At 41.0% G+C, this 23,707-nt stretch overlaps 1 pseudogene; it reads right to left on the bottom strand.

Moving 5' to 3' along the window:
* Positions 1–6,011: 6,011 nt before the first annotated feature.
* On the bottom strand, positions 6,012–9,688 carry LOC132763873 (AT-rich interactive domain-containing protein 4B pseudogene; annotated as a pseudogene).
* Between the last annotated feature and the right edge of the window lie 14,019 nt (positions 9,689–23,707).

Genomic DNA, 23,707 nt, shown 5'->3' on the forward strand with positions numbered 1-23,707 from the left:
AAGCCTTTTAGCTTATTTGTTTTATTAGGACAGTTGTCCAGGAAAGATACATCTGCTTACAGAAACCTCTTAAAGTCTGTACCTAAAGTTACTCATGAAACCTTACTAATGTAACCTATCAAGATTTGTGCCTCTAGAGAAGAAACATTGAATCTGTTATACCTTGCTTGTTCCAATAAACTTGTTACTGTTTTCCTCAAGCCTTGCCTGATAGTTTCTCCTAAGTCAAACAGCCTGCATAAGAAGTAAAGTCAAACCAGGGACAGTAAATGCTACGCTATCAAATGAATAAATACTTCTGATAATAATAGTCCCTTTATAACCTAGCTCTTTGCCCGGCTTTCCTCACAAATTTGGTGGCAGTAATTTTACCCTCCTTCACACATGAAATGATAATCATAGGATTACCCAGAGCTGGAAGGGGCTTCATGGGCCATCAAGTCCAATCCTCACCTCAACACAGGAGCTCCAGCTGAAGCAAGACAGATCCATGCATTGCAAAACCTCTGTTACTGCCAGTGTATCTGAAATATAGCCTGAGCTTTTATTTATTGGCGGACTGGCAGAATGGCTTGTGGCAATATTCAATGCCTTACTTAAATAAACTAAATCATAAATCAAATAACACATGACTAAGCATAAAATACAATAGGACAAATTCTCCATAAGAGAATAGGGCATTTAAAAAAGTATAAAAAATCAAAAACACTAATAAAAACATTAAAATCACATGATCCAAACTCTTATACTGGCCCATTCCAGATGTCGATTACATATATTCCATACTTACTTCTTGTACTTCATTACTTTACTAATCAAAACCTTGGTTTCATAACCATGTCTTTGTTCTCTTTCTAGAGGCCAGGAGGGAGGGCACTGATCTAATCTCACTAGGGAGAGAGTTCCAGATCTGAGGAACCCTGTCTAAGAAGGCCTAGTCATCAGAAGATCTTAACCTTCATGATGGTTCATAGAGGGAGATATGTTCGGAAAGGTAAGCTGAGCTGGAACCGTTTAGCACAATTCAAAGCAACCACTTTGAATTGTGCTCAGTAGCAGACTGGCAGCCAGTGGAGCTGGTGTAACAGGGGAGTTGTGTACTCCCTGTATGTCGCTCTGGTGAGAAACCTGCCACCCATTGAACCGTTTGAAGATTCTGAACAGTCTTCAATGGCAACCCCACATAAAGTGCATTGCAGTAATCTATTCTTGATGTAACAAGAGCATGGATCAACATGAGCAAGTCAGACTTCCTAAGGTACAGATACAACTGGTGCACAAGCTTTAATTGTGCAAAAGCTCCCATGGCTACCACCAAAATCCAGGGTTCCAGGCTCAGCAATGAATCCAGGTTCACTTCCAAGCTTTGAACCTGTGCCTTCAGGGGGCGAGTAATGCCGTCCAGCACAGGCTGTAACCCTATACCCTGTTTGGCCTTTCAACTGACCAGGAGTACCTCTGTCTTGTCTGGATTCAATTTCAATTTGTTCACCCTCATCCAGACCATCACAGCTGCCAAGCACTGGTTCAGTATCTGAACAGCTTCCTTAGTAGCAGGTGGAAAGGAGTGATAGAGCTGTGCATCATCTGCATAAAAATGACAACGAATTCCAAAGCTCTGGATGATCTCTCCCAATGCCTTCATGTAGATGTTAAAGAACATGGGGGACAATACTGAGCCCTGTGGGTCTCCACAAGATAATGGTTGTGGGCCTGAGAAGGTGTCCCTCAACAACACCTTCTGGGAACTCCCATCTAGGAAGGACCAGAGCCACTGCCAAGCAGTACCTCTGAGAACCATTCCCATGTGGTGTCCCAGAAGGATACCATGGTTAGTGGTATCAAAGGCCACTGAGAGATCCAAGAGAACCAACAGTGACACAATCCCCCTGTCCAGTTCCTAAGGTGACCAAGGCTGTTTCAGTTTCATGTCCCAACCTAAAGCCAGATTGCACCGGATCCAGATAATCAGTATCTTCCAAGAAAACCTGGAGTTGTGAGGTCACCACACGTTCCATGACTTTGTCCAAAAAGGGAAGATTAGAAACTGGCTGAAAGTTGACTAATTGAGTGGGGACCAGTGATGGTTTTCTCAACAGCTATGTTATAACTGCTTCTTTTAAGCCGGTTGGAATCTTGCCTTCCTGTAGGGAGGCATTCACAACCACCTTTACCCACTTGGCCAAACAATCTCTGACTTCCTTTATCAGGATGGGCAGGGGTCTAGGATGCATGTGGTTGTTCTCATTTCCCCAGTGATCTTGTCCACATGCTCGAGCTGCACTAATTGAAATGAATCCATCAAAACTGGACAAGCAGGTGCACACATTACATTCTCAGAGAATGCCGTTAACATGGTGTGCAAATCAGAATGAATCTTCGTCCGCAAAAAACTGAGCAAATGCTTCACAGAGAGCTGACAAATGATCACTCAATCTTGTGAGGTAGGGTTTAACTAACCTCTGACAGTTCAGAACAGCTTTGCTGCACAGATCCTTGCGGACACAATGTTAGCTGCATTGATAGATTTTTTTTTGCTGCATCTATTGCTACAGCGTATGCCTTTAGGTATAGAAACAGCTGTGTTCAGTTTGACTTGCTGCACTTGGTACACCACCCATGCTCTAGTCTCATATTCATTCGCCTCATTGCTGCCATCTCCTCTTTGAACCAAGGAGATGGTTTAGCCCTTCTACTCAAAAGTGGATATTCCAGAGCAATCGTGTCTATTGCCCTAGTCATCTCTCTATTCCAGAGAGTGACCAGAGCATTAACAGGATCACCTACTGAGGTGGCGGGAAACTCCCCAAGAGCCATCAGGAATCCCTCGGGATCCATAAGCCTTGTGGGGTGGATGATTTTAATTGGTCCTCCACCCCTGCAGAAATTAGGGGGTGCAGTAAGCTTAAACCAAATCAGTTGATGGTCAGTCCATGGCAATGGAGAGATGGTCAGCTCCTCCACAGTGCCACCTTCCTTCCATCCCTGGCAGAAATCCAAGTCCGGTGTGTGCCCAGCTCTGTGGGTAGGGCCAGATACTAGTTGGGACATCCCCACAGTAGCCATGAAGTCCTGAGTTGCTTCCGACAGGATGTTCTCTGCATGGACGTTGAAACACTACAAGCTGTTGAGGCTCCAACACCAAGGCAGAGTCCATCCTGGCTAGCTCAGGCAGGGAGACTGTAGTGCAGTGGGGTGGTCGGTACATTAACAGAATCTCTATTCTGTTCCGATCACACACCCTCATTTGGACGCACTTAAAAGTGGTTGACCTGTGGGATGGGAAACCTGGTCAGGGAAATCTAATCTCTATAGACCACTGAGACCCCTCCTCCCCATCCTCCAAATCTTGGCTGGTGCTGCATGGAATAGCTTGGTGGGCAAAGCAGGGTAAGATTAACTCTTCCAGCTTTATCCAGCCAGGTTTCCATTATGCACACCAGATAAGGAAGTTCCTCAAAAACTAAATCTTGGATGATACCAGTTTTTCTGTTAACATACCTGGCATTCAACAGCACCACCTTTAATCCAGAAAGTCTGCCATCCTGAGTACCTGGTTTTACCATGTCAGGAGTCCATTTTGGAACTACCAGTACTTTCTCACATATCCTAAGCTGAATTAAGGATTTTCCTTTCCCATATATTCCACTCCTATGGAATATTACTCCTATGGAGGACCCTGACCCCTGGAACCCCCATTATGCTCCACCCTCCTGGCCTCAGCCCATGGCCCAATGGTAGATGATGATAGCTTTCTATCAAAACCTGGCTCTCCTACCACTCTTTCCCTCCCCCCACCCTGCAAACTTCAGACCTCTCCCCCAGCCCTCCCAAATCCCCTCCAAATTAACAAAGTGCACATGCAGATCTTTAAAGTGCACAATGCAAGGAAGTGCACAATGCAAGAAGGGCAGTATGGATGTGCAAATCTAAAAGAAGTCCATAAAGTGCCAGGCATGTCTTGGGTGAGTTGCAGCCCATGAGGTATAAGCCAGTTAAAGCACTAGCAGGTGACCAAGTCTTAAATAGTGCAATTAATTTGATAGTACAACACCACAATTTGATAGTATAAAAGCTCCCTGAAATACTCCCCTCCCCTCCTCTTTCCTTTAAGATGGTTATCAGTGCTTTTAGGTAACCCTGGTGCCGGGCAGTAGAAAGGCAGGGCCCTTAAAGCGACAGAGCAGCAGGGGCTGTGGAAGCTCCTGCTGCTGCTGATGTTCTCATGCTGGGCAGTGAAGTTTTGGAGAATTTGCAGTTTTTATTGTGAAGGAGCGTAAAATTACTGTCACCAATTCTGTGAGGAAGCCGGGCAATGATCCATATCAGCTTAGGAGCTGGTTTATAAAGGGACTATTAGTTACAGAAGTATTTATTTATTTGATAGCGTAGCTCTAATTTGGTTCTTGATTTGACCTTTCTTCTTGTGCAGGCTGTTTGGCTTAGAAGTAAGGGTAACAGAGGCAAGACTTGTAAAAAGAACAGTAACAAATTTTATTAGAATATAACCGATTCAATGTTTCTTCACTATAGGCACAAACTTAGTTGGTTACAATAGTAAGGTTTCATGAGTAACTTTAGGTACAGACTTTAAGAGGTAAGCAGATGTACCGAAAGCACAATAATCCCAATTAAACAGCTCAAGGGAAGATCTCAGGGGCTTACATGTCTTTACACTAATGCACAGAGCATGGGAAATAAACAAGACAAACTCCAACTTTTAGCACAACACCACAAATATGATATCATAGGCATCACTGAAACCTGGTGGGATGACTCCTATCGCTGGAATGTAGACATCGAGGGCTATAACCTCTTTCACAGAAACCGAGGGGAGAGGAGGCGGAGTAGTCTTATATGTCAAAAATTCTTATGCTACAGAAGAGATGCAAGACAGCAATCCGGGAAACCAGCTTGAAAGCATCTGGATAAGAATGAAGGGAACTGGGACTCAAAAAGAAATCGTTGTAGGCGTCTACTACAGACCCCCAAGCCAGGAGGAAGAACTTGATGATGTCTTCTGCCAACAGTTGACCAAACAGGCACAGAGAAGAGATGTAGTAGTCATGGGCGATTTCAACTATCCTGATATTTGCTGGAAAACAAACTCGGCTAAGATTACGAAGTCCAACAAATTCCTCACTTGCCTTGCAGACAGTTTCATGGTCCAGAAGGTAGAAGAGGCAACAAGGGGATTGGCTACTCTTGATCTCATCCTAACAAATGTGGAGGACCTGATCAATGCGGTTGAAGTGGTAGGATCCTTAGGGGCAAGTGACCATGTGCTCCTGCAATTTGAGGTACAAAGGAAGGCCGAAACTAAGACAAGTCAAACCCGCATTTTGGACTTTAGGAGAGCTGATTTCTGAAAAATGAAAGAAACGCTGAGCAGCATTCTGTGGACACAGATACTAAAAGACAAGGGAGTAACGGATGGATGGGAATTTCTCAAGAGTGAAATACTCAAGGTGCAATTGCAAACCATGCCAACAAAGAGAAAAAATAGGACAAGTGCAAAGAAGCCAGAATGGATGTCCAAAGAACTTCTAACTGTGCTAAGACACAAAAGAGACATGCACAAGAAGTGGAAAAAGGGAGAAATCACCAAAGAAGAATTCAAACAAATAGCCAACACCTGTAGGGAAAAGGTCCGCAAGACTAAAGCACAAAACGAGCTCAGACTTGCCAGGGACATTAAAAACAATAAAAAGGGCTTCTTTTCGTATGTCAGTAGAAAAAGGAAAAACAAGGAGGCGATAGGACCTCTTCGAGGAGAAGATGGGGCAATGCTGACAGGGGATAGGGAAAAGGCAGAACTAGTTAATGCCTTCTTTGCCTCGGTCTTCTCACAAAAAGAAAGTCATCTTCAACCTCAGCAAGATGGAGTGGATGAGGGATTGGAGGACATCCAACCCCAAATTGGGAAACAAGTCATCCAGGAATACCTGGCCGCTCTAAATGAGTTCAAGTCCCCAGGGCCAGATCAACTACACCCAAGAGTACTGAAGGAACTAGCGGAAGTCATTTCGGAACCATTGGCAATCATCTGTGAGAGTACTTGGAGAACGGGAGAAGATCCAGCAGATTGGAGGAGGGCCAATGTGGTCCCAGTCTTCAAGAAGGGAGAAAAGGATGACCCAAACAACTACCGTCCGGTCAGCCTCACGTCGATACCAGGCAAGATACTGGAATAGATTGTTAAGGAAGTGGTCTGCAAACACTTAGAAACAAATGCGGTCATCGCTAATAGTCAACATGGATTTATCAAAAACAAGTCATGCCAGACTAATCTGATCTCTTTTTTCGATAGAATTACAAGCTGGATAGATGCGGGGAATGCCATGGATGTAGCATACCTGGATTTCAGTAAGGCCTTCGACAAGGTCCCCCATGACCTTCTGGCAAGGAAACTAGTCCAATGTGGGCTAGGCAAAACTACGGTGAGGTAGATCTGTAATTGGTTAAATGGATGAACCCAGAGGGTGCTCACCAATGCTTCCTCTTCATCTTGGAAAGAAGTGACAAGTGGAGTGCCGCAGGGTTCCGTCCTGGGCCCGGTCCTGTTCAACATCTTTATTAATGACTTAGATGAAGGGTTAGAAGGCATGATCATCAAGTTTGCAGATGACACCAAATTGGGAGGGATAGCCATTACTCCAGAGGACAGGAGCAGGATTCAAAACGATCTTGACAGATTAGAGAGATGGGCCAAAACTAACAAAATGAAATTCAACAGTGACAAATGCAAGATACTCCACTTTGGCAGGAAAAAAATGAAATGCAAAGATACAGAATGGGGGACAATGAGGCCTGGCTCAAGAGCAGTACGTGTGAAAAAGATCTTGGAGTCCTCAATCATAGAATCATAGAATCAAAGAGTTGGAAGAGACCTCCTGGGCCATCCAGTCCAACCCCCTGCCAAGAAGCAGGAAGATTGCATTCAAATCACCCCTGACAAATGGCCTCATGGACAACAAGTTAAACATGAGCCAACAATGTGATGTGGCGGCAAAAAAAGCCAATGGGATTTTGGCCTGCATCAATAGGAGCATAGTGTCTAGATCTAAGGAAGTAATGCTACCCCTCTATTCCGCTTTGGTTAGACCACACCTGGAATAATGTGTCCAATTCTGGGCACCACAATTCAAGAGAGATATTGACAAGCTGGAATGTGTCCAGAGGAGGGCGACTAAAATGATCAAGGGTCTGGAGAACAAGCCCTACGAGGGGCGGCTTAGGGAACTGGGCATGTTTAGCCTGAAGAAGAGAAGGCTGAGAGGAAATATGATAGCCATGTATAAATATGTGAGAGGAAGCCACAGGGAGGAGGGAGCAAGCTTGTTTTCTGCTTCCTTGCAGACTAGGATGCGGAACAATGGCTTCAAACTACAAGAGAGGAGATTCCATCTGAACATTAGGAAGAACTTCCTGACTGTGAGAGCCATTCGGCAGTGGAACTCTCTGCCCCGGAGTGTGGTGGAGGCTCCTTCTTTGGAAGCTTTTAAGCAGAGGCTAGATGGCCATCTGTCAGGGGTGATTTGAATGCAATATTCCTGCTTCTTGGCAGGGGGTTGGACTGGATGGCCAATGAGGTCTCTTCCAACTCTTTGATTCTATGATTCTATCTTTCCTGGACAACTGTCCTAATAAAATAAATAAGCTAAAAGGCTTATTTAACAAAACTGGCTCCCAGCCAAACCTTGATTCTTAACCCAGAATCAATCACCTCCTGTAGCTTTATCACTACCGGATCCGTTCCTGTAACCCTTTCGGTCACAAATTAGTTTCCTGAACCTCCACCCAGAGATTTCAGTGTTCTCTGTAACTCTAACGGTCACAGACTCTTCCCTGTTTCTCCCACTAGAGAAATCAGTCCTTTCTGTAACTCTAACGGTCACAGACTAGTTCCCTGAATCTCCCACCTGAGATTTCAGTGTTCTCTGTAACTCTAACGGTCATAGACTGCCTATTTCAAGCAGCCGTGCAGCTAGGTGACAGTTGGCTCCATCCCCGTTGCTATGGCAACTCAGGCCAAGCCAGCCACCATCTCTAACAAAATATAATCCTACATACTTACCATTTATTAACTACTGTTTAAACAACACATAACCATAAGAATAAAAATACACACGTTCACACCTCCCAACCCATAGGGATTATTTTTGACTTTTCTACCAACTAGAATGGTCAAAAATAATTTGGGTGATATCAACATTCTTTAACTATATACAAACCATGTACTGATCAGTTATCCAATATCATCCATGTATGCAATACCAAAGTCTCACATTTCTAACATTTTTCTTATCTCCTTTGCAATATACGTGGTTAGTTTTCCTGTGACTCTACTGACATATAATCTCAATATTTTTACATATCTTTTAATATTATTAAGTCCTTTCAACTTATGAACAAGTCTGAATAATTTGAAGAGATTTAAGTTTCTATAGTTAATCACAGGTTGTTCATTACTAAGTCTCTCAGTCTTCCATGAAGTTACAGCGCTGTTGTAGGAAGTTTTCTCTTTTTTCTTCTTTGCTGCTGGAGTTTCTTCTTTCAACCTGGTCTTCCAATTAACAGGAACAGTTCTGCTTTTATTGAGTTTTAAGGCTTGAATAAAGGCTTGCTTTAACGTAGCATCAGGTCTTAGTGAAGAATCTGTAGTTCCTTGAACATCTTTTCTTGGTATTGAAGAGAATTCGCCATCGTTGGAATAACGAACAAGAACATTGTCTTTCTTTATTGCAACCTCATCTGGACGAACCTTTAAAGCTGGGAACTGGAGATTTTTCTTTTTATCAAGACTAACACAGTCAATGTATATCACTTTTCTTAACAGTCCATCAGCTTGGTTTGTATTCTCTTTTTCTTCCTTGCTCGAAGATGAAGAAGATTCTTCCTCCGATGTATGACTAGATCTTCTTTCTCTGCTTACTTTCTTTTCAGTTATAGGCATATCGAAATGTTCAGGTTTAGTAAGGAGAAGCTGATCTAATGTTTTATTCTCAGCAAAATGTCTCTTTTCTTTCAGACGAAGTGGAGAGTGTATGAGAGTCCTCTTATCTTCATCTTCAACGGTTACAGGGTACCAGCTTGCATCAGTCAAATTGTTGATGACAGTTTTTTGATAAGTTTTATCTGGATTCTTAACTTCAGCCACAGTTCCGATCTTTAGAACTTCTTTTGTGCAATCATCTGGAATCTTTATAGTGAATGAATCATGTTTGGAAGTTATCTTCACTTCAACTAGTCTTTCAGATGTGTGGAGCTTTGCTTCACAGAAGGCTCCTTGATATTTTGAACTCCCATCAGTGTCTACAGTCAAATAAATAGGTTTATTAAGGGTTAGCTTTTCTTCAGCTTTCTCTTCTGATTGTATTTCATTGTCTTTGTCAATGAGCTCAGCAGAGGTAATTTCTTTACTTGGAGCTGAAGGTAATACATCTTTCAAAGTCAAGGATTCTTTCAGCTCTTTTCTCTCTTCTGAGTTTGTCACCTGTTCTGTAAGATCTATTGGTTCCACGTTCTCATCATTGGCTCTATCTGGGTGCTCATTATCTTTCTGAGGTACCACACTCAAGTCTTTTTCCTCTTTAGGTAACTCTGATATTTTCTTAATCCTTCTGGCCAAGTCATTTCCAATCAGGCATGAGTAAGGGATCTCTGAACTTATGGCAAAATCCCACATGCCTGTCCAATTGCCATATCTTATAGGCAAAGAGACCACGTTTGAAGTGATCGCTGGCCCTAAACCTTTTTAATTAATCTGAGAAGTAGGATTTTGATACCTCTCAGGTACCATCTTGGATTACACAAACTTCAGAACCCGTGTCCCTCCATCCCTACAAGAGGTTTCCATCTATTTTGATGGGTTCCAAATAGTCATTTGGGACTGTGTTTAATACCACAAAAAAACACTGTTTTTCAATCTGTTCCCCTTTTTGAACCACGTCAGTGCAATCCTTCTTAGCACTGGGTTCCATTTCTTTTTCAGGGGTATTTCCTTTTTTAATGAAGAAGGTGGACTTCTCTTTTCTCAGGAGATTACATTGAGACTTAAAATGTCCTAATCTTTCACAATGGAAACATTTATTTCCCTCAGTACTGTTAGGCTGCATGGCACCTGTCATCCTCCAGGTGGTGTTTTCTATTGCAGAGCCTCTCCCTGGCTAACTGTGAGGGGAGTTTTTAAATGGCGATTGGGATTGTCTTGCTTCCTTCCTGACTCCATCTTCCTCTTTAAATCCTTCCTTTAAAGTAATCAACTATAATCAAGGGGAACCTGTTGATAAAACTGCTCCTTTTCAATTAAGTTTTTGAGCTGCTGGAAGTCATTTACCTTAGTGCCTCTGATCCAGCTCTCAAAGTATTGTGCTTGCTTGGAGGCCAATTGAGAATAACTCTCATATTTTTCTTTTTTGATCATCCTGAACTTCATCCTATAAAATTCAGACATCAGCTGTAATTTCTGTTGGACTTGTTGTTTGAACTTAGAGTAATCTCTATGTTCTGTCTCTGCCATGTCGCTGTAAATCTCCAGGAGTTTACCACAAATCTGTGGCCTTAAATATGCCATCCATTTTTCCTCAGCAACATTGAAGTCCTTACAGCATCTTTCAAAAGAAATTAAAAACTTTTCCACATTATCTTCTTTAGTATATTTTGGGAATTTTCTCAAAATATGATCCATAGGGATCTCCTCTTGTCTCTCCTGTAGATTTATTTGGGCTTGAGGGAGAGTTAGACATTGTTTTTCAATTTCTAACTCAATTTTTTGTAATTCAGCCTGCCTGACTTTTTCCCTCTCCTCAAACTCCATTTGTGCCCTTTGGGCTTCCATTTCTGCCTGTCTCTTTTGAGCTTCCATTTCTGCCTGTCTTGCCCTGTCCTGTGCCTCAATTTCCAATTTCCTTAACTCTAGTTGATATTTGATTTGTATTTCAGACACAGGAGTTTGGTCTGAGTCTGAGCTTCCCTCTTCTTGATAAACCTCAACCTCCTTTGTAACTTTGCTTTGCTTCTTAGCCGCCATATTTTGAGTTCAACTTTTACCTCAGGATTTTTCTTTTTGGTGATCTTTAGGCACTAAATCAGATGTTACACGTATCCCGTCATCTGCCACCAATTTGTGAAGGAGCGTAAAATTACTGTCACCAATTCTGTGATGAAGCCGTGCAATGATCCATATCAGCTTAGGAGCTGGTTTATAAAGGGACTATTATTTACAGAAGTATTTATTTATTTGATAGCGTAGCTCTAATTTGGTTCTTGATTTGACCTTTCTTCTTGTGCAGGCTGTTTGGCTTAGAAGTAAGGGTAACAGAGGCAAGACTTGTAAAAAGAACAGTAACAAATTTTATTAGAATATAACCGATTCAATGTTTCTTCATTAGACGCAAAAACTTAGTTACAATAGTAAGGTTTCATGAGTAACTTTAGGTACAGACTTTAAGAGGTTTCTGTAAGCAGATGTATATTTCCTGGACAACTGTCCTAATAAAACAAATAAGCTAAAAGGCTTATTTAACAGAATTGGCTTCCAGCCAAACCTTGATTCTTAACCCAGAATCAATCACCTCCTGTAGCTTTATCACTACCGGATCCTTTCCTGTAACCCTTTCGGTCACAAATTAGTTTCCTGAATCGCCACCCAGAGATTTCAGTGTTCTCTCTACCTCTAACGGTCACAGACTCTTCCCTGTTTCTCCCACTAGAGAAATCAGTCCTTTCTGTAACTCTAACGGTCACAGACTAGTTCCCTGAATCTCCCACCTGAGATTTCAGTGTTCTCTGTAACTCTAACGGTCGCAGACTGCCTATTTTAAACAGCCGTGCAGCTAGGTGACAGTTGGCTCCACCCCCGTTGCTATGGCAACTCAGGCCAAGCCAGCCACCATCTCTAACAAAATATAATCCTACATACTTACCATTTATTAACTACTGTTTAAACAACACATAACCATAAGAATAAAAATACACATCTTCACATTTATAAACAACATTTTTTTTAAAACCACAAATGCTACCTCCAGTGAATTTTCTATTCAATGACACAAGATAATTGGATAATTTCCCCCAGCCTTCAGAAATATTCATACATCTATTAATTCTAGAATTTTTTAAAAAAGTTATAACCAAACCATTTTTAAAAAGTCATAACAGCTATCCCATTGAATCTCTCTCATATTAACCAATAGAACTTCTAGCCCAGCACAGAGATTTATTTACTAGAAGTATCAGTAAGTCCTCCTCTTTGCAGATTCAACAATTTATTGGAGCTCTGGCTGGCTGCTGCTATGGTGGGACAGATTTCTCCTCTATCCTGATTTCAGATGCTGAGCAGAAGGTAATGTAGTTTAGACCTTTTGAATTCTCTGGCTCCTTACCTTCCCAAACTACATTTCCCAGAATTCATTGCTTTCTCAGTCTCTTTCTTAGTGAACTCTACTTCTCCCTCCTAATGGTGAGAGGCCATTAATTTAAAGAGGAATGGCCTTGCTTTGCTTTCTTGTGATGAAAATAAACTGACTTTGGGAGGCTTCTGAGGTTTACAAAATTCAAACAAAAATGTATTGGGTAATTTTCTATTCTTTTTAGTGCAGGCCACACTTATGTGTCTGATATCATGTTGTAAATATGAATTTAATGAATTTGACTTTACTTATAAGGACTAATGATAATTTTGCACAGTCCTAATATATAGATATAAACCCATCAATTTAAGTAATAAATTATCAATATGCCTCTAAATTAAGTAACTTGATCAAGCCAAAAGATTTATTCCAGAAACATGATGGTACTACAGTTCTTTTATAATTGAAGCTTACTACAAACAGCAATAGTCTTCACTGACCTAAATCAACCCATGCTTGTGAGCCACCTGAAAATGAAGGGCAGGAACATTGACAATTATTGTGTGACTGGCTGGTGAGTCCATCTGATCCTCAAACTCTGTTACATGATGAGCCATGCAACTTCTGATTTCCATTTGATAAAAGATTTGTCTCAAGACATCTGTCCCCAGAGAGACATCATTGTTTCAAAGAATTGTAAAAATAGCAGGCAGGCTTCCTTGACCATGACTGCCAGTGTAGTCCTCTCAGAAAAAAAATAATCTTGCGAAGTGAGATGACAGCGAATCAGCCCCCTATAGAAGGAAAGGTGAAGGGGGGGGGAGGAGACCCCCCCCCCCCTAGACAGCCAGGGGTCTGGAACAGGGTGGTCTATCTATACACTCACAACTTTGCCTTTGTTTGATGAACTGATACATCTAAATGAACTTTCCCAACCTGAGACAGAAGGCATTGTGCGGAGCATTTCTGAACAACACTATGCCTGAGACAGAGATATTTGTCTCTGAACCACTGCCAGGAATTACACAATCTGAGCGTAGCCGACCAGACACACCACTCACTACTTTAACTTTGACTGGAGAACCACTAAACTTTGATCATAAATGGAAGACCAAGACAATGGGTTATATCATTGTATATCTCCAACCCTGTGGACCGACAACAAGCATTGTGCCGTATGAAAGAGGTAGGGAGGAAAAGACAATACATACAGACCAACCAATCCTTAATAATAATAATAATAATAATAATAATAATAATAATAATAATAATGAAACTTTATTTGTACCCCACTACCATCTCCCCAAGGTACTCGGTGTGGCTTACATGAGGCCGAGCCCATAATAAATCAGCAAAAACAACGACACTACTTTCGTCGCGCCAACTTAAAACTTTGAATGAAAAAATGGATCACCTTTTTAGAGGACTTGCTCTTATCATCAAAACACCTGTGCAATATGATCTCCCAAGGGTGGACAATCCTTCACTTGCAGATCTGACTGAGGACTCTTGCTTAACTGGAGAGAGAGGCCCGCTGGACCTTGGGTTGGAAGAAAGGGTGGAATGTGAGATGACTGATGGAATGGGAGGGTTTTTCTGTATGCATTGGAATCAGAATGCTCCTAATTGGCGGGAGACATCTATAGACACTCAGAGGACAGCTGTTAACATAACACCAGACTCTATTACTCATCTGACCGCAGTGTGTGGCCAAGATCAACATCTTTTAAGAACAGACAATTTTGCGGTAGAAATTGCTGATTTAATGATTAATAGAGGCAGATGGACCTCTAGGAGGGTGGTTTGTGAATCTTTGGCCCAAATTTTATCAAAGAGACCATCGGAAATTAGATTGAAAGCCATAACCTGGTTGCGTAGGGTGATAAATCCACAAATAGCTCCCCAGTTAGGGGCCCCCACCTGGATTGTATCAATTCAAAACTCCATCTGTTCCAGTTGTCCCCTCACAATTGGCCACACTCTCCCGCCCAAGGACACTCCCCCTTTTTAGCCCACTCAGTTCCCTTGATGATTCCCTCTCCACTCTGACATCGGAAACATCCCTACAGGACATCCAAGGGAAGTTATACCCCAGCTCCCTTTCCTCAGAGAGTTGACTAACCATAGAATCTAACTCTGTAGGGGGGGAGAGGTTCCGGAGGAGGGGGGCACCGTTCAGGTCATGTGGGGGAGAAGATTTTCTGGTCACCAACATCCCAGGGAGAAGTGCAACAGAGTGCTTGCGACCCTGGAGAAGGTAGGAAGTGGTAGACTCTATGACAGACCCCCTGGCCTTAAGGTCCTGCTGGTAAATGCCAGATCTGTCAATGAAAAGACTGCTGCCATCCAGGACTTGATCCTGGATGAGGGGGCGGACCTGGCTTGCATCACTGAGACCGGGTTGGACGGGTTGGGCGGGGTAAATCTCACCCAGCTGTGCCCACCAGGCTTCGGGGTGCACCAGCAGGCCAAACCTGGGAGGCGGGGAGGAGGGGTCGCAGTAGTCTTTCGGCAGTCCATTGCTGTAGTCAGATGCGCCATTCCGCAATCCTCCAAGTTTGACTGTGTTCACCTAAGGGTGGGGAACCGTGATAGCTTGGGGATTCTGCTGGTGTACCGCCCACCCCTGACTCAGCAGTTTCCCTGCCTGAGCTAGCTGACATGGTCTCTAATTCGGCCCTGGTCTCCCAGCACATGATTGTGCTGGGGGACTTCAACTTTCACGCAGAGACCTCGTTAACAGGAGCGGCTCAGAACTTCATGGTCACCATGACGACCATGGGGCTATCACAAGCTATATCTGGACCCACCCATCAGGCTGGACACACACTCAACCTGGTTTTTGTTGCGGACAGTGGAAAGGGCAGAGTGGGAGAACAAAACATCCTTCCATTGTCATGGTCTGACCATCATCTGATCAGTTTTAGACTTGTTGTGACCACTAACCTTCGCAGGGGTGGAGGACCAACTATGGTCCGCCCCAGGAGACTGATGGATCCGGACAGATTTCTGAGGAATCTTGGGGCTCTTCCTGTCCTGGAGCCTGGTGTTCTTGTTGATGCCCTGGTTGGTAGCTATAATAGCGAGATGTCCAGGGTGATTAACACGATCGCTCCCAAACGCCCCATCACGTTGCGTCGAGACACACCATCTCCTTGGTTCACTGAGGAGCTGGCTGTGATGAAACGTACGAGAAGGAGGCTAGAGTGCATATGGAGGAAATCTCAGTATGCCTCTGACCGAACACGGGCTAGAGCCTCACTTAAGGCCTGTTCCGTGTCTATACGGGTAGCCAGGGAGACCTTCACAACTGCCTGCATAGTGTCTCTTTATAAGGATGGTGTCTTAATCATGCTAAGAACAGATTTGGGTGGCATAGATGAACATTTAACAAGAAATTAATAACAACCAAGTTCCAAATCCTCACTTCTCCCAGGACTTACTAATAAAAAGTCTTTGTAAGAAAATGTAGAAGTCTTGCTGAATTGAAACTTCTATTTACTTCACTTTGTGTTCTTCCATCTTGTCCTTTGTTCATCTATCCTGGGCAGGATTCTTAAAGGGCAGGGTTTGGGTGGCATAGATCCACTTCTGGGCAGAGTTCTTAAAGGGTTGCCTTATAGTAAAAGGCTAAGTCTCCACCCATAATTATTATATACAGAGAACTTAACTAATAGAGGCCCAAACTCAGGGGAAATGGTAGGGGCTTCTGTGGGGGCATGACACTTCTCATAAAGTTTTACCCATTAATACATAATAATAATAATAATAATAATAATAATAATAATAATAAACAACTTTATTTATACCCCACCACCATCTCCCCCAACGGTGACTCGGGTCGGCATACATGAGGCCAGGCCCAAACAGCTAATTACAATACAATAAAAAACACAACAACAACACAGTAAAATACATAAAACATATGAATACAATAAACAATATACTAGTACAATATCCACAATCACAATGGCAATGAGTGGGCTGTAATACTAAAACTCAAGGTGAGATAAAAGAGGAACAGATTTGCAAGGAAGAGCTCATAAGAAACGGGGTTGTAAAAACAAAAACAGACCTTCATACCAGGGGGAAGTGTACTTCAGGGACACTAACGTTGAGGGGAGCTATTGAGTAAGGTTGTGTGGCTACTCTCCAAAGGTGCAACGGAAAAGATTCTTTTTAAAGGTTTCTAAGGTGGGGGCTTTCCTAATCTCTCCGGGTAATGAGTTCCATTATTAATTACCAATTAATAACTAATCTAATACAAAAGGTCAACTGTTCTAAATAACAAACTTTCCAAGCAAACAGTTCACTCTGATGGTGAATCTTGACTCTCACGGGACTTCATCACATTGAAACAGGGTTTGGCAGTGTAAGCTCCATTTTGAAATAAAACGGATGATTTCCCTACCTTCATCACACAGTTACTCAGTGTTACTCAGTTGTACTAAGCATTCTTTAAGTTTATTTGCCATCATACTGTAAAGATTTGATCCCATCCACCATCCCTCCCCTGTGTTCTTTGTTTAAAAAACCTCTCCTCTCTTTGAAATGTCAGCTGTTACATGCCTTCAATTCTGGAAGCAAGGAGGGAGAGAGGGAAAGCGGTGATGCTCTCTCTTTCTCTCTCTCGGCTGCCCCATAGAGAAGGGTGTGGACCTTGGAAAACTATGACTCCCAGGACTGTATAGTATGCAGCTATTATCTTTAAAGTAAGGTCCAGCTGCATTCATTTCACACTTTAGATGCACCCAGAAAAGGTTCATGGACCTTGGGAAACTGCAATTCCCAAGATCATTTCACGGAGACATGGCATTTAAAATAAGGTCCAACTGCAGTCATTCCACAGTGTAGATGCACCCAGAGAACGGTGGACCTTGGGAAACTATAACTCCCAGGACCACATAGTATGGAGACATGGCATAATAACAATAATAACAATAAAAATAATAAACAAACAGACAATGATATTTAAAGTGGGTCCCAACAGGTCTTGATCTGTTGTCTCGATTTTTCTGCTGCAAAGGTGTGCTCTTGAAGTTTGGAATTTAAGTCTTCAATTAGCTTAGCTTGCTGGGCACACTTGTCAGCTCCCGCTAGATCTCAGAACAAAACCATACTCACAAGAGTAGCTTCTTGAATACGGGTTTATTATTCAGTCTGAACAGGATGAAGAAAAAGACAGATCTGAGAGTTTCCCGCCATCAGACAGCAATACATCCCTCTTGGTTCCCCCTCCTACCTCCCCCCTTATCACAAGTTGTGACTACATTCCTTTCTCCCAGGAACAAAGCATTCCTGCTTGCCAGATGGCCCTCCTTATCAGCCATAATTCACATAATGTCAGGAAGGAGTCTTCGAGGAAAGGAGTATCCGGCTTTGTTAACTTGAAGGCCACGTCCTGACAACACTCTTGCTGCCACTCTTTCTGGTTCCATGTTCAGCTGTGACATCTACCTGGCATAAGGTTAATGCTGTAGCTGTGAACATATGATGTTATGGTCTGAGGCTTTGAGCAGACTGGCCCTAGAATAGTCCACCAAAGCTCCAATTTCTGAGCCAGCGGTGTTCTTGACTCACATTTTATCTGTTCTTTAACTGTGAACAATTCTGGATAGTCTGCTCCAATGAGTAGCAATATCTTGGCATTGAGGTCAAGTTTTGGTAACTCATGCCCTATAGGCTTTAAGTGTTCATGACACATTGTGATCTGTTTAGTGATCTGTTTCTGGGCCTTCCTTTTCCCTCCACTTCATGATCCCTTGTTTCAAGCCATTCCAAAGGAGCCAGTTACATTGACCACATTTGTCCTTTATCGTCTCCCATTCCTTAATTGTCCCATCTGGGTTTAGGAGATCTTTTATCAATTTTATTCCATTTTGTTTCAAATTTGTTATCACTGCCAAATATCTGTTATTTTTGATTGTCTAGAAACCCTACTGGGAGTATATCTATTTATTGGGAATTTACCTTGCCATTTTCTCCAGCACTCCAGGGATGAGATCATCCCCCACCCCTTAATTTCTGTTAGAGTTTTATTGTCCATCCATTCTGTGACGATGTGTGTTTTTATTATGTGTTGTTTAAACAGTAGTTAATAAATGGTAAGTATATAGGATTGTATTTTGTTAGAGATGGTGGCTGGTGGCTTGAGCTGAGTTGCCATAGCAACGGGGGCAGAGCCAACCATCACTTCACGAGGCAGCTGTTAGAAATGTGAGACTTTGGTACTGCATACATGGATGATATTGGATAACTGATCAGTACATGGTTGGTATCTAGTTAAAGAATGTTGATATCACCCAAATTATTTTTGACCATTCTAGTTGGTAGAAAAGTCAAAAATAATCCCTATGGGTTGGGAGGTGTGACGATGTGTGTTTTTATTCAAATGGTTATGTGTTGTTTAAACAGTAGTTAATAAATGGTAAGTATGTAGGATTATATTTTGTTAGAGATGGTGGCTGGTGGCTAGAGCTGAGTTGCCATAGCAACGGGGGCAGAGCCAACCGTCACTTCACGAGGCAGCTGTTTGAAAGTGGCAGTCTGTAGCCGGTGTGCTACAGGGAAAACTGAATCTCTGGGTGGAGATTCAGGGAATTAATTTGTGACCAAAGGGGTTACAGGAAAGGACCCGATAGTGATAAAACTACAGGGGGTTATTGATTCTGGGTTAAGAATCAAGGTTTGGCTGGGAGCCAATTCTGTTGAATAGGCCTTTTGGCTTATTTGTTTTGTTGGGACATTTGTCCAGGAGAAATACATCTGCTTATAGAAACTTCTTGAAGTCTGTGCCTGAGGTTACTCATGAAATCTTACTAATGTAACCAGTCAAGATTTGTGCCTCTTGTGAAGAAACAATAAAATCTGTTATACCTTGCTTGTTCCAATAAACTTGTTACTGTTTTCCTCAAGCCTTGCCTGATACAGTTTCTCTTAAGTCAAACAGCCTGCATAAGAAGTAAAGTCAAGAAATATAAAGAAATTTTGAAAAATTATCAGGGAGAATTAATATTAAAGGAACAACAGGAATTAATCACCATAGAGAAAAAAATATCATGGTTACAATACTGGCAAATCAAAGAGAAGTATAAATTGGATAAAGAAATAGGGTTCTCAAAGGGTAAGGACTTCTGGGACAAAATATTAGAAACAGAAAGGAAACTAATAACAAAAATATATAAACAACTCTTAGAATGGCAATTAGAATCTAAAGAGGATAAAAATTACATGAAAAGATGGAATGAAAATTTAAGAAGAAACATTAGACAAACAGAATGGAAGGAAATCTGGAGGAAAAGGCTAAAATATACATACGCCACCGATCTTAGGGAAAATTGGATTAAAATGTCACTAAGATGGTATCTAACTCCAAAAAAGCTAGGGAAAATATATAACAACACAAGTTCGACCTGTTGGAAATGCAAGAAGAAAGAAGGTTCCTATTTTCATATGTGGTGGACCTGTGAAAAAGCGAAAGACTATTGGAAGAAGATACAAAAAGAAATACAAAATATGTTAAAAATAAAATTACCAATGAAACCAGAGTTGTTCCTACTGGGTATGTATGATAACAATTTAGAAAAAAATAAAGATAAAGTACTATTTCTAGCTTTAACGGCTGCAAGGATGTGTTATGCAAAAAAATGGAGGCAAACAGAAATACCAGAAGAAGATGATTGGAGAATAAAAATGTTGGACATTAGTAATTTGGACAGACTTACTTTTCTACTACTGAAAAACAAGGAAACTGGAAGAAAAGAAACAGACTGGAAAGACGTCATCGAATACTTAAGGGGAAAGAAGAAAGAGACAATGATATAGAGGAGAAAGGAGAAATCTAGGATGGAAACCAAAGAAGAGGGGAAAGAAATCTAGAAGAGAAGAAAGAAAATAAATAAAGGACTATTCCTTTTTTTTCTTTTACTTTTGGCTTATACTTTAGGATAAGATTAAACAAGATGAACAGAAGTTTTTCGGAAGACACCAGGAGGTCGAGATACTCCTACTTTTGGGCTTTTTATTTTAATTTTTTTCTCTTTTTTTGCCCCCCCCCCACTTTCTCTAGTTCCTCCCCACCCTTACACTTAACCCCTCTTCGCCCCTATATATATACGTATTTATATATATATATATATATATATATATATATATATATTTTTTCTCTCTTTTTTTCTTCTTTTCTTTTATCCTTTTTGTCTTTTTATCTATAAGCATAACTGTATGTTAAAACCTCAATAAAGATCATTTAAAAAAAAGAAAGAAGTAAAGTCAAGCCAGGGACAGTAAACGCTACGCTATCAAACGAATAAAGCCTTCTGTAATTAATAGTCCCTTTATAAACCAGCTCATAAGCTGATATTGATCATTGCCTGGCTTTCCTCACAGATTAAGTGGCAGTAGTTTTACCCTCCTTTACACATTCTTTTAAGCACAAACAACAATCCCATCCATTAATTGTTTTTTCAATTCTGGCTCATCTTTTTGAATCATCGAAATCTAATTCTATCAATCTTGTTAACTGGCAGGCCTCAAAATAATTTTGTAAATTAGGTGCACCGCATCCTCTGTTTCCTTCTGGAGAGTAAAATATTGAATTGGCAATACTATTTTTATTTGTTCCTGCTATCCAAGTTTTTATTGATATGTCCCACTTCTTGATGATTTTGCTGGGAATACTATATGGGAGAACTTGGAACAAGAATAAAAATTTGGGGAGAATCTCAATTTTGCTCGACATATCCCAATTTCGCCTTTTCCAATTGCGCATTTGATTGTTTACCTTTTTTCATAGATTATTATAGTTTGATTGAGTTATGTTGTTTAAGTTTTTGGGAATATAAACGCCTAAATATTTTAACTTCTTCCCTAATTTTATCCCAGTGATGGTCTGTATTTCTTTTAACCCTTTCAGAGTCAACATTTTATGTCATATTTCTGTTTTTTGTATGTTTATAGCCAACCCTGATAAGTTCTCAAATTTCTGTATAGTATTAATAACTTCTTTTATAGAGTCCTCCGGTGACCCCATTAAAACCATGACATCGTCTGCAAATAAATTAATTTTCATTACTTCTTTCCCAATTTTAGGTCCTTATTTCTAATAAAATTTGCTAAGGGTTTTATTGCCAAAGCGAAAAGGATGGGGGAGCAACCTTGTTTTGTCCTACTTTTAATCTTAAAAGTTCTTGTTTTGGTTCCATTGGTCAATAATTGTGCTTGATTTTCTATGTAAAGTTCCTTAATTACTTCACAGAATCTCTCCCCAGATTAGAGTCTTCACAGACTTGATGGGGATATTGGTGATTAACTGTGTCAAATGCTTTATAAACATCCAGTTTTAATAACAGGAGTTTCTCTTTTTCTAGTGTGGTTTGGTTAATTATATTAAGTATATTTCTTATTGGGTCTGCTAGTCTTCTGTTTTTAATAAACAGAAGACTATTAAATTTGGGATTATGTCTGTCAACCTGTTCACAAGGAGTTTTGTGAAGATTTTATAATCTACATTACACAGGGTAATTGGCCCATAAGAATTGGGGTTGGTCTCGTCTTTATTAGGTTTTAAAATTGTAATTATTTCAGATCCATTTTTGTTACTTCACTATTTCAGGGATGGTTCTATTCTTTAATTTCTCATTAAATAGGATTTCTAATTGAGGGATAATTTCTGATTGGAGAATGCCAGGTCTGCCCGCTCATCCAGAATTAAGTCCTGGATGAAAGCTGTTTTTCCTCTGATAGACCTGGCATTCAATAGCACCACCTTTAAACTGGAGGAATTGTCATCCTGGGTACACAATCTTACCACATCAGGAGATCGTTTTGGAGCTATTAATTTACTTACACATACTTTTTGTGTTTAGACATAGGTTTTTATCTCAAAGATATCCCATTATGTATATGCAGGATCCCAAAATCTAAGGGAAGGTATGATATTAAACAACAAAACTATCCAATATAATACAATTGCAAAACAAATAGAGACTTTTAATCAATGGGAATGACATCAATATTGATTTTACAATTGTCAATCATTTAAATTGAACTTAGTAATGGGATTTATTTGTACTAGCTATTGTTTAGTCCATTGTCTAAATCACAATGCCTTCATTATTAATGCTGCTTCAAGAAAAGAATTAGGATTTTGTTACCCTGTTTCTCTGAAAATACATCAGGGTCTTGTAATAATTTTTGCTCCAAAAGATGTGTTAGGGCTTATTTTCAGGGGGTGTCTTTTACCCCATATTGATATATTTTATTTAATTGTAACTAGGCTTATTTTTGAAGTAGGGCTTGAGCATCCTTAAAAATCCTGAAAAATCATGCTAGGGCTTATTTTCAGGGTAAGTCTTATTTTTGGGGAAAAGGGTATGTGCCTTTTATTTTAGACTTTTCATGGGCTGCTGGAATTGTGGGCGCTACATTGTGGCAAATCCGGCAGTGCATCGGCTCATGCCCTGCATTGCCCGGCTTCCCCCCGACCTCATCCCACAGGGGAAAGTTCCCACAGCCTGGCTTTCCCTGTTGACTCCAGTGGAACACAGGAAGCCTCCTGTGGTGCTGACATGTCGGCATGCACTGGTTCCTCTGTAGTTTTGTGACTCATCCCAGCCGAAAGTAGTTCTACGTGGTGGGATGAGAGCTGGGGGTTCTGTCATAAAACTATAGAGGAAGACTGTTGCACCCCAGAGCAGGAACACCTCTGACCTTAATCACCACACCAGTTGAGTAAAATCAGCAAGCAGTTTATTGAAGATTATATGAAAGCAAAGCAATAAATATATAGTTCCAAATGGTATTTTCCAAATGGTATTTTCCAAATGTATAGTTCCAAATGGTATTTTCAAAACAAATAGTCCATGAACTTCAAGGTACAAAGGTAAAAAAAAAAAACAACCCCCCCCCCCCCAAGATCCAAGATTGCAAAATTCCAAGAGTCCAAGACAGAATAGAGATCTAATACCCAGAACAGGAACTTGGCAATAGGGCAAAAAATGAGATTAAAAATCCACTTGGAAACAAGATTATCATGAAAATTCAATGTTGACCAGTCTGAGGTGAAATCCTATCCTCGTCTCATAAAGCTTAACCTGTCTCATGAAATGAAAGGAAAACATTCAGTTTGCCTTTACAACCAAATAAGGATTTCTTCTCCCTTTTTTCCAGTAGATGGGCTGACCTTCGGCGAGCCTGAGAACTTTCCCTTAATTTACAAAAGTCTTACTTTCTATTTTCAATCTCATTAACTTCTACATCTGACAAATCATCCTCAGAAAACAGATTCTCAGAGAAAGATTGCTGTGGGCATCTTTTGGGAATTTGACCTTGAGAATCTACAGGAGAAGTACTCT

Source organism: Anolis sagrei, chromosome 3, assembly GCF_037176765.1.
Source record: "Anolis sagrei isolate rAnoSag1 chromosome 3, rAnoSag1.mat, whole genome shotgun sequence".
NCBI lineage: Eukaryota > Metazoa > Chordata > Lepidosauria > Squamata > Dactyloidae > Anolis > Anolis sagrei.